Source organism: Octodon degus, unplaced genomic scaffold (assembly GCF_000260255.1).
Source record: "Octodon degus isolate 3935 unplaced genomic scaffold, OctDeg1.0 scaffold00205, whole genome shotgun sequence".
In the NCBI taxonomy this organism is placed as follows: domain Eukaryota; kingdom Metazoa; phylum Chordata; class Mammalia; order Rodentia; family Octodontidae; genus Octodon; species Octodon degus.
In genome coordinates this window covers 3,873,638-3,885,230 of record NW_004524781.1, presented here as the reverse complement: position 1 = coordinate 3,885,230, position 11,593 = coordinate 3,873,638, and the positions used below count along the sequence as shown (strand labels likewise).

At 42.6% G+C, this 11,593-nt stretch overlaps 1 protein-coding gene across 2 annotated transcripts in view; it reads left to right on the top strand.

The window, feature by feature from the left end:
- Positions 1–1,591: 1,591 nt before the first annotated feature.
- Col21a1 (collagen type XXI alpha 1 chain) overlaps positions 1,592–11,593 on the top strand; it is a 243,648-nt gene continuing 233,646 nt past the window's right edge. The window contains exon 1 of one of the 2 annotated variants that reach the window (XM_023704842.1): positions 1,592–1,635. The gene's annotated coding sequence lies outside the window, so the exon portion shown is untranslated. Of the gene's footprint in view, positions 1,636–1,857; positions 2,073–11,593 lie in introns of those variants that run through there. The other variant, XM_023704841.1, reaches the window with a different exon arrangement.

The following is an 11,593-nucleotide window of genomic DNA, read 5'->3' as shown; positions in this document are numbered from 1 at the left end:
AATTTACTTAGGACTAGAACAGAGAGATGATGGAATTTAAAGAAATGTTCTACAGCTCAATTAATACCAGTATATTCTTTTGTATTCACGTTTTGTAAATCTGTGGCACATAATCTGTGCGTCATAAAATTCATCCGCATAAAGTGTTCACATAACTGGTTCTAAATTGAGATATCTTTCATATATCATAAAATCTGCCATTTCAAGGTCAAAAATTGGTTCTAAATCTACCCAAAACTATGACTTTTGAATTAGCATTGCCACTATCTTATTTCAGAACACTCTCACCGCCAAGGTGAGCCCCATCGCTAGTAGCAATCACTCGGATTCTCTTCAGCTTCTGGAAATCACCAATTGTTGACTGTGATAGGTGCAACACCGTGTTTTATTTCATCCCTTCTGAGACCAGAATTTTATCTCATGGTATGCATGGAAGATCGCGTTCTGCTTATCCATTCAATGGCTGAGGGACATCTGGGTTGTAACCACCTTTGGCTTTTGTGAAATAATGCTCCTGGGAACATTGGCGTGAAATTGTTGTGTGGATACACTGTTTTCAGTTAGTTGCTACATAACAAGGACTCGAGGAGGAGATCCAGGAGGTGAGCACTGAGATGTCTCTGTCTTACAAATAGTGGTTCTGGGGCTGAAGGAGGGCACATCTTTGTGAAGGTTTCTCCAGCCCAGGAATCGTGTCCATCGGGTGCCACCTCCCACCTGTCAGGTGCTGTGCCAGGTGCAGACAACCAGCCCTCTCCATTCAGGGTTGGCCGTGAGTCAAGCGAACGACAGAGAGGAGCCTCAGAGCAAGAGCGGTGTAAGAGCAGCGGGGCTGACCCTAGGCAGGCTGGGAGCTTCGCTGGCCCGGGCGTGCAGCAGGGCCAGGGAAGGCCACCTCGGAGCATAGGTCTGGGCAGACGGCGGTCACCGTGACGAGGTCTGGGACAGTGCTTCGGGGCAGCGGAAACCCCGACCCCTGAGGTGATCCAGGAGAGCAGCAGGGCCCTCACCTCTTTGTCCACGGCGGCCACCTGTCCGTCCTAGGCCTCCTGGTAGTTGTAGGCACCTGGCCCCGCAGTTGGGCAGGCGGCTGTGCCTCAGGTTAAAGGTCGGGCCGGGGTCTCCCCTACTCCGGCGCCCGCGCTGGGTCCAGTTCCGCCCGGGCCAACCGCCCTGCGTCCCCAGGTCGGTTTCTTTTTTTGTTTGTTTGTTTGTTTGTTTTTTTAACATTGAGGATTTTTATTTAATTTTCCTAGCAGACAATTTACGTACCGCTTTCACCCTTTCCTTTAAGTTAGTGTGATAATTCCATAATCACCTACTTACAGAGAAGCTTTGGTCAAGAATGGAATGAAATCCCAAAAACAAAACAAAACCACTGCTGTTTTTTAAAAAAAACAACACTTTCACTAATTATATTCAAACAAAAACACAATATTTGCGTGGGATGTTACAGTGTTTCCTTGGGCTGGCTTTCCGGCTTTCCCCGGTCCTGCTTCCCAGAGCTGCGGGGCGGGTAGATCTGGTCCACATGGGGCGCGGCCTCCCGGAGCTCCACCTCCTCAGGCTGCGTTCTGCCCAGCACAGCCCCGCCCGGCCCACGCGGCACAACCCGGAGAGCGCGCGGAGGCTCAGGTGAGCAGGCGCCGGCTCCGGGCTCGGGGCGCGGGGCGCGGGGTCCGGGGTCCCGGGCGCGGGGTCCAGGGGCGTGTGGTCCGGGGTCCGGGGCGCGGAGTCCAGGGTCCGGGGTCGGGGAAAGCGGGGTCCGGGGGCGTGTGGTCCGGGGTCCAGGGTGCGGGGTACGGGGGCGCGGGGCCCGGGGTCCAGGGTCCGGGGTGGGCGTTCGGCGGGTCCGGTAGTGCTCGGCTGGGTCCCGGCTCCGACGCCGGAAGGGCACCGGGGCGCTTTTCTTGCCGAGCAGCTGTGCGTTTTCGCGGTAACCGGAGCGGACCCGGCCCGCTGACCGGAAGCCGGGGCCCGTGGGGTCCGGCAGGACGGGTGAGAGCGCGGACGGCCTTGGCTCGCTCGGAATGAGGGACCGAACGCCCGGCTGACGCCCGTGCGCACCCCAGGTGAGAGGAGCTCAGCTCAGCTCCGGCCAGGGCAGACACCTGTACCTTCCCAACCACCCAGGGAAGGACAGACCACCGTCCACAGTCCGAGGTACTGATCAACAGGGGTTTGCTAGCAACAGTAATAATAAACCACTGTGGATTTCGTAGAGTACTGTAAAGGGTAGAGACTTAGCTATCACAGCAGTTTTTACACAGAATTTGCCTTCTTTCTGTATGAGTGGAAATTTTTCCTTTTGTAAAACTTGAAATAAAACCTAGCAAGAAATACACATCAATCTTCTGTAGTAGCATCCATTTTTGGGCCACTGAAGATATAATCCTTCATGATCGTTGTCATCTGTACAGATTATACGATGCATGCATAGGACTTTTCTTTGCCCCAAAGCAGTGATGTGTTTAGGGAATTCGTGCTAGATACCCCAAATGAAAGAAAATCCAGCATTGCAGTTCTCTGGATTATTGAAGTGGACTTTTTCCACTCCCCTCTCAATACAGATCTGTGATTTCAAAATTTTCACCTCATAGCATTCCAGTTGTTTCCAACTCATTAATACCAAAATAAAATGACTTGGCGAATGAGTTTAAATGGGTTAGAAAGTCTGCTATTCAGTAGGAACGTCTAGGACAGGCGCAGCACATGTGCGCGGCATGGGACGCGCACTGCAGGAGCCAGGCTTTTTGGACAAAGATTGTTTCTCGCAGGGCTGAGCTCACAGTGAGAGCAGGCGGGCCTCAGGCCTTGCTCGCTGCAGACTTAGTTTCAAGACCTCCTGCTCTGCTCCTCTGGTCTCTGGGAAGGTTTCTCAACTTGTTTTCTCTTTCTGCTGGGGACTATGGCAGTGTAGTGCTTATCTCATAGTTCTTATATTATTGTCACCTTCCATTAATCAATGCTTCTCAGGTGACTAGCATAATAAATCAAATATTTGTTAGCTTAAAATACATGAAATATACACACAAAATCAAAATCCAAAAGCAAAACCTAACATCCAAATGCCAACATGAAAAATGTGTCAGTACATGATCAAATTTTGTATTTATATGCTAATTTAATTTATACCCCTTAGAGTTTTTCCTTTGTGCCAGAGTATGATTATATAACACCCTCAAATTATATTCAGATTTTAATAGCATGCTTTTTATGAAACTTCCTAGAACAAATATTTGGTAGCTTAGCCTAGTCTTTTTGTACTCACTGCGTGTGGTAGAAGATTTCATCTTCTGATGATTTATAATCTACCAGCATCCACATTTCAATAGCCTTGCAGTCCAACTCTTCAGAATACCATTTATTGTGAAAGCAAAGCCAAGTGCTCAGAAAGCATTTTAAAGTGTTGTGGATCATCTCCAAAAGAACCAGTTAGGAAGTATTATCTGGTGTAGTTTAGGCTCCTGACAGAGAATAAGTGAAAACTTACCCGGTTACATTAAAGTTTGTTCAACAAAGCAATATGAGAACATAGAGCAGAAACAAGTCTAAACTGGCAAAATGAGGAGGCGAAGTCATTTAAGAGTTCTTTCTTTCCTTCAAATATTTCAAAATGTCATTTATGTATCCAGAAAAATCAATTCCTTTTATATAATTGGAATGGAACTGATGATTTACTTAGAAACAAATAATTGTAATAAAAATATTTACTTTGAAATTAATCTCAGTTCTCTTTAATTTTAATATTTAGATAAATATTATTATTATTATTATTATTATTATTTTACAGTACCGAGGATTGAACTCAGGACCCTACACTTGCCAGGCAAGCACTTATTCTACTGAGTTATCTCCTTGGGCCCAATATTAGATTTCTGAGTAACTTTTATGATGTTTCTTGCATCTAGAAAGACAATGGATAAAAACTTGCTTATTTGCAAACTTCTGTGATTTTCTGGAAAACTAAATATGAGACAAGTTCCACCATATGAGCATCTTAATAACTTCCATTCAGAGAAATCTAGTCTTCATTAGGGTCCTTTAAAAAATTACAACTTAATGTCATGAACATGTCCACTCATACACAAAAGCTAAAACCAAAATCAGAGCCTAACACTCAACATTAAATTGAAAATATGTCAATGGAATTGGAATGTGTTCTAGATAACCTAGCTGAAGAGAGAAGAGAGTCTGGTGCTGATGCAGGGGCTGGGTGTGGCTGCGTGGCTTGCAGGAGTGGCCAATGACAAATCATCAATGTTGTCCTGCCTCTTGGTGGCCATAGGGGTCTCCATGGTAGGAACAAGGGCCCAAGCAGAAGCCAGGAAGTCACTGAGCTGCATTTGGTTCACGCAGTCTGGCTTCTGTCAAAAGGCTTCCGTACATGGCACCCGGCATCCATTGGCATTCCTTTTCTTGTCCCTCTTTCACCTTGGAAGGTTTTACTATTAAGGCCAATCTTGAAGCTCTGGATATCACAGGGAATGGATACACATTTTCATTTTGTATTTGTTACCTTTGGATTTTTCAGCATGCAATAGTAACTCTTTAACTTGATTCATTATCATTCTTATGAGAAACAGCCATTGCAGTATTTATCTCTGGCATGTGATCTTCAGTTTCCCATGAAAAAAGTTCACTATGGGGCTGAGTCCCCAGTTTTCTGCGTTGACCCCTCGTTAAAGTCTTGCTATGCCTAGACTGTGCAGTCTTGGAATTTTGGCCCTGCCACGTACCAGCTGTATGTGCTTGGATGGGTTCCCTGACTGGGGTGTTGGCCTGCCTCAGTGGGCTGTTGTGGGGAGTATATGAGTGCACATAGGTACGGTTCTGGGAAGAACTCTGGCTGGCTCAGCTTGTAGGAAGCGTCCTATACATATCTGCTGTTACTTCACACTGGACACCAGAGAGTGATTATTTTTACTTCTGGAACTGGGATCATAAGTGCAGACAGTGATGAAGGCCATATTTATATGGACCTGTGTTTACTTTGTGGGTTCTTAGGTTTTAGCTTGGGGAAAATTTATTTCAGGATACATGACATACTTCAAGATGATCAGAAAATAAGACAGCACTGTGAAGAACACTGTTTAGGGCCAGCGTGATGCTTTGGGATGGCTTCTGTATCCACTGCTCCCTGCTCAGCTAGACACAGACTGCATGAAAATGTTGAGGAGACCCTCAGCGTTGGGATGCTTTGGAATGTATTGTGAAAAGCAGAAATGATTTGCTATGTAGAAAGGCCCTTGCTATGTTTGTTCATTAATTCTGGGTTTCCTATGTACTTATAGAACTTTAAAAATAGAAATAGAGATATTTGAGTTTGTGTAATACATGTGAGGAAAGAGAGGCTTGGAGATGTCACTCTCACTCGCAACAGACGGCTCTTGAGCAGCTACTGGTGGTGCAGGATAACAGCTTCCACTTCCTGTGTTCTCCCAGGTACAGTTTTCATCCAGCTATATTGTCTTGTAATACCAAATCATGTTGACAAGAGGCACATGCTATAAAGCACACAGTGCTTTTAGAATACCGTAATATATGCATGTTATACTTATCCCCCTTTAATTTCAAGAACATTTAAATTACTTCCTTAAAAAGAAATGAAAGCAGTATATTTACAATGTCAGGAAAATAAATGGAGGACTATCAGTCATGAGAAGGATAATTTTTCTACTCTGTTTTATCCTTTCAAAAGACTCAGTTTAGCTTCTTTGTTCTTTCTTTGGCTTTTGGTTTTTGATAATGAAACACTCAGAGATATCTTTTGAGAATTTCAGGGACCATTGTTGATTTTTCCAACTTCAAGTTTGATGATTTCTGGAAGTCTTTTCAGTTGTTTAGGTTAGATTCAATGTTTAGCTTTTGTTTTGACTTGTTTTATTTTGATCTAGATTTATATATCATTATGGTACAGTGTAACCCAATATTTTTTTGTATTATTATTCATATCAAGAAGAAAAGATTAAGGACCAAGAAAATTCCCTTTTTGTATGTCAAAGTGAAAAGGAGCTTTTATGAACTTTGAGCTTGATAGGAAATTTCTTCCTCTAAAAAGTTTTTTGAAAATATAGTTTGTATTTTTCTTATGTAAATGATAAATAAAAATACTCAAAGAATTGTGCGGTTTTCAAATCAGGGAAAGACTGAAATAATTCAAAGATTGAAATAATTGAATCTATACTTGCAATTTTAAATCTTCTTGTATATGCATTTTGCTACTTTATTCGGAAGCGAGAGTCTGAGTCCTCTTGTGTGGCAGGCAGCAGTACCCAGGAGATTGAATATGAAGATAGGATGGTAGAGGCGTTCCTATGAGCATCCAGTCCCTGAAGAGAAAGACCTAAGTGCCTACTGAGTGTGTGGCTGTCTTAGGCAAAGGGAATTCAGACAAAGAGTTGCTAAATTCTGATGAATAAGTATGTTTGTAGCTGATTGTAAATTTTCTTTTCTTAATGTATTTGGTGGTTGCAGGGTCTCACTATGCAGATCGAACTCCTGGAGATCCTCCTGTTGTCCGTCTCCCCAGTGCTGGGATTACAGGCCTGCACCATTATGCCTGGACTCTGTCCAGCTCAGCCTGTCCTGGTGGCAGGGCTGGCGCAGTATGTAATTCCTGGGATGGAACATGGGTCCCTGCTCCCTATGCTTGTCTAAGCTTGCCTAAACAGTCACTTTAGTCCACTGAGGCATCTCGCCCACCCCACCTTTTTTTAAATGGAAAAAAGTCCTCAAGTTTATTCTGTAAAGATAACATTTGTTAAATATGTTGAGTTAAAAAAATGTAAATAGAAGAATAATGTTATTTAAATTTTGACAAATCTAGCATATCATGACATCTCATTTAATTTCTCCTCACACTGTTCTGACTCTCATTTGACACAATACCATGTCTTTGCAAAGGTTCTGTATGATTTGGGGTGGTGTCTCAGCAGGCAGTAAAGGATTATCCAGACAAAGTATGGTAGGGAAGGAAATGTATATTGCTCTAAAAATGTAGGCAACTCTCCTACTGCCTTTAGAAAATCATTTTCCCCCTTAGGCATGTGCCTTTTGATAATTTTACAGCTCCTTCCCCTTCTCTGTCTATTGAAAAGAGGTAGCCCACATGGCTGGCACTTGGGAGAGAAATACTGAGAGAAAGTGTGACATAAGCTGTGAAGCAGGGATGATCTGTGACCTAGCTTGGGCTGTAAACGACCTCCCTGAGCAGGGGTGGCTTCAACAACAGAACTGCCTTCTCACAGCTCTGGAGGCTGGGAGCTCCAAGCCCGGCGTGCGGGTATCTAGGCTCCTGGTGAAGGCTGTTGTCTGGACTTGAAACAGACGTCTTTTCACTCGTGCACAGATGACAGAGAGAAGGCAGTCTCCTTACTTTCTCTTCTTGTGAGGAAGAGACTGCCTGTCTTGCTGGCTCCACCATTTTGGTCCGATTGCCTTCTACTTTCTCACTTCTGGGTGCCCTCACCTCGGTGCTAAAGCTTCAGTGTGTGAGCTTGAGTGGTGAGACCATTTCAGCCAAATGGTCTTAACTAGAGTGGTACAGGCAGAATTCCTCCCTTGGCTCTTGTGAAACGAGGAAAGAGCAGGGCTGAAAAGGAAAGCTGTGATGCAGACATCTTAGCCGGTGGAGGCATGTGGGACCTAATTCAGAGTCTTGTATATTTAGCGACAGTGAGCACAGAGTGCGCAGTGTGAGCACACATTACAGTCTAAATTATGCATCATTTTCACGTTTACATTTGCATAACAATATTAATGCAGCAAACACTTAATAAATTATTATTCCTAGGAAGGCCCTTGACCAGCACATATTTTCTCATCTCAGTCTGCCCATAGCTTACTGAAAAGCTCGAAGCTCAGCAAAACCTGTTGCTTTAATAAGAGGAGGCTGGAAAGGTGTGACCGTAAGGCTTTTTTTCTTTTTGTTGCTTGTGTACTATGCTAGCAAGCTTTTTGTGTTGCAAGATACCTATAAATTGAGACAAAAGAGGAAAGGTTTGCCTTGGTTTGTGCTTTGAGAGGTTGCAGTCCATGGTCAGCTGGCTCCATTGCTTTTAGGCCCATGGGGAGGTAGAAATATCATGGTGGAGAAGAAGCGGGCAGGGACCAAGGGACCAAGGACAAGACACTGCATGGCGCACTGGGTGTGCACTGTGACCCATTCCCACCAGCTGGGCCTCCTTCCTGTTCTGAACTAATCTATTGATGATCAGCACCTCCTGATCCAGTCGTTTCCTGAAATCCAATCAGTTGGCCTTAGTGGGACTTTTCCTGTTGAAATCCATAACATACAGATTATTCTTATCCTGAATAGAAGGGACCATCCTGGAGGATGTGAGTAATTACATCAAATGTCACATGTCACTCTTGTGCCTGGAATTAGGGTTCTCTAAGAGGCCTCACAGGGCTCTCACACAGTGCGAATGTCCACCTTCCACTGTGTCAAGCACTGTACCCTGCCCCTCCGGAGCAGAGCCTCCTCCCTGACTGCATCCTACAGGCCCTGCATCTTGGGACTAATATGTGCTGATTCTTTTAAACTTTTTCTATGTTTATTAGTACACATTTATTCTACATAATGGCTGCATTCATCATGAGGCCTTACTTTCCCTTCTCTCTTTTCCATCTCCATCTCTAGTTCCCCTTTCCATTTGCAGAAGATCTATCTCCATATGTATCTGTTTTTTTTTTTTTTTTTCAGAACCAGGGATTGAACTCAGGCCCTTGTGCTTGCCTCAGAAGTGCTTATTCCACTGAGCCATCTCCCCGGCCACTCCATATGTATCTGTCTTTTATTCTTTTAATCACTTATACTTTGGGTTTCTTATAAGAGAGAAAGCATATGATATTGTGCTTTTCTGTCTAGTTTGTTTTATCTAATATTTTAGTCTCAAAGTACATCCATTTTTCTACGAATGACCCAGTTTTATCTTACCTTATAGCTGAGTATAATTTCATCGGGTATTTTTACCATACCTTCTTTATCCATGCATCTATAGATGGATACATAGGCCTGCCCAAGATTTCAGTATTATGGGGTGCCCTGTTGTAACTATGGATGTGCCTTTATCACCAGAATAGCTGGGTTGAATGAATTTGCATTTTAGCTTTCTGCAGAGTCTGCACATTGATTTTGATGGTGGCTGTGCCAGCTTTCATGTCCATCAATAATGCTGGAGGGGTCCCTTCTCCCTGTAGCTGCCCCAACATGTGTTACTTGGCATCTTGTCAATGGACATTCTTTCTGGTATAAGATGGAATCTCAGTGTTACTTTAATCTGTGTTTTACTCATAGTCAGTGAATTTGAACATTCTTTTTTCATGTGTTTATTGTCATTTGTACTTCTTACAAGAAATGTCTGTTCATTCCAGTCATCCAGTTTTTGATTGGGTCTTTTTTTTTGGGGGGGGGTTAAGTTTTTTGAGTTCTTTATATATTCTAAATACTACTCAATTGCCTGAGAAGTAGCTGAGGAGTGGCATTTCTTTCTCTATTTTTGTAGCTTGTCTTTCATTCTGTTTCCTTTGATGTTTAGAAACTTTTTAATTTGATATAATCCCACTTAATGATTTTGGATGTTGTTCATTGTGTAGTTCAAAAAGTTCTTATACTTATGTTAAGAGTTTTGCCTATTTTTTTCCTAATGGATAAAGTGTTTGTGCTTTATCATCCAGTTTTTTGATCTATTTTCAATTTAGTAAATGGTGAAAGAGGTCAGTCTCCTTATAGCTCCATGTTTGTTTTAAGTGTTTACTGAAGACAGATATTGTGTGAATGACGGATAATGAAACAGCACACCTTTTCTTTCAAGAAAGTTATATGTTCTTGTATGTGATGCCTAAAGCAGTTTATCTTTGGCTTCCATGTAGGAATTACATAATTTTTTAAAATTGGTCTCTTCAATACTTTGAAATAAGTCCTGATTTTGAATTATTTTGGAGGGAATTCATGTTTCTATGACCTCAAATTATTTTTTGAGCTTTAAATGACATGCTTCTCAAAATGCTAAAAGGTATGTGTGGGTGGTAAGATGGTAGATTTTTTCCCTGTTTTTTTCTTTTCTCTAGCTTTTAATTCCCACAGATTAATTTTATGATTCAAAATGAATTTGTAATTGCATGTTTTTAGTTGGAAACATTTGGAATTTGAAGTTTGAGTTCCATGAAAATGACTGTCAAGATGTGTCTGTAAGTAATTCATGCTTCTCTAGTTCATAAAGTACATGTGCCTGATGTACATTTAACTTCAAGGCATGTAAGTAACAAAATCTGTCTTAAATAAAGCAATTTTTAAAGAATAGAAAATAACGGTTCTTGTGAGTACAAAAATGTTATATATCCTATTACACTGAGGCCAAACACTACCTGTGAGGTACACAGGTAATAGTTGACCTCTTAAAGCTTAGGTTACTGTCAAATGAGAAATCACAGGACCTACTTCGTGGCATGGTCATGCTTCAATAGCACAACACATATAAGTCCATCAACATGATGCCTGACAGACCAAAGTACTCAGACGAGCTCAGCTTAGTTACTGTGGTAGGTGCTAATATGCTCCCTGCCTCTGAGCTTTTCTTACTTATACTTGGATGCTTAGTTTTTGGATGGCTTCTGCAGGGAAGAATACCCTTCTTATCACTCAGGTCTCAGAGTAGTTGTGGATTCAGCCAGCACCCACACTGTGCTCAGGGAAAGCAGGGTGGGTGGATGAGGGCGAGGCATCTCCTTAACTGGCCGTGGACTGGCGTCTCTAATAAGCTCCCTGTGCTTGCTGAGTACTGCTTCTGAGGGTGTGAGGTTGTCAGCCCCTGCCACTGGGATGGCACCTGGAAATACCCTCAAGTCTTTCATGCAGCTGAAGGTGGTTTGTCATGAGATTCAGGATTGAATGAGTGTAGTAATCTTCTGGTCAAGTCCATAGATAACTCATGTCTGAAGTTGATGAAAATTAGAAGACAGCCTTTTGAGTGGGTGCATCCACAGGTTTCAGTGTCCACTATCTCTTCAGCCAGGTGCCTTCATAGCCCTATGGCCCAGACCTGGGTGCCTTTCTATATACATTAATTCATCCATTCAGCAAGTGTTTGTTCAGCCCTTTCCAGGGATTAGCAGGTAATAAAACATGATTCCTGTTCTCCTGAGTCAGTTGCTCCCATACACACTCCAGGTTGGTTTCCATTTCATGAAACTCCTAACACAAAGCAAGTGCTGTGGATAACAAACTACTTTGAGGAGCTTGCTGATTGCCTTTATACCCCTGATGTGAAGGCTTATGATTGGAGCATGTATCATGATGACCTATGGTCTCTTCACATTTGTGTGAGGTCTGGGTATATGATATGTGTACAAGCTTCTACACAGTATTTAGACTTTGCATGAATTCTGTTAAGCAAAAGCAAAACAAGAAGCAGTGGTGGACTGAATTAAGTTCCCTGAGGCTCCACAGAAGTAAAGGTATGGAAGCACTCAGAAAACCAGAGTCAATTATTTTTATACTACACATCTCAGAATATTGAAAGAATTGTTAACAGTTTTCATCTTTGATTCATTCTAAATTAGTTAATTAAATGAATTTTGTTTTTGTTTT